At 35.5% G+C, this 321-nt stretch overlaps 1 protein-coding gene across 1 annotated transcript in view; it reads right to left on the bottom strand.

Moving 5' to 3' along the window:
- Positions 1–78: 78 nt before the first annotated feature.
- The window catches only part of LOC119593972 (islet cell autoantigen 1-like), a gene marked incomplete in the record, with an annotated part of 7850 nt that continues 7607 nt past the window's right edge, over positions 79–321 (bottom strand). The window contains 1 exon segment of the mRNA XM_037942993.1: positions 79–321.

Raw genomic sequence — 321 nt, 5'->3', positions numbered from 1 at the left:
TCTAAAAAAATGAGAATTTATACTTTCATTATTCCTGGCAATGTACTATATAAAAGGAAAAAAATTAAACACATTACATATATAATTAAACATTCTTTAATATGAGAAACATACATACATCTGGCAGCATCTTGTACATAAACAAAGAAGGCTTACATAGTTTTTGGAAGGAGTTGGAAACAGTTTTCTTACCACAGACATCTAGTACCCAAGAGACAGTCTGTGAGAGTCTGGCAGCACCTGTCACTGGACAACACAGACCAGGTTGCCTACCTGTCGTTAATCATCCATGATCATGGCTTCCATAGGAATTGACACACT

This window comes from Penaeus monodon, chromosome 33 (assembly GCF_015228065.2).
Source record: "Penaeus monodon isolate SGIC_2016 chromosome 33, NSTDA_Pmon_1, whole genome shotgun sequence".
Classification (NCBI taxonomy): domain Eukaryota; kingdom Metazoa; phylum Arthropoda; class Malacostraca; order Decapoda; family Penaeidae; genus Penaeus; species Penaeus monodon.
The sequence above is the reverse complement of the archived record's forward strand: the minus strand, read 5'-3'. Positions and strand labels throughout refer to the sequence as shown.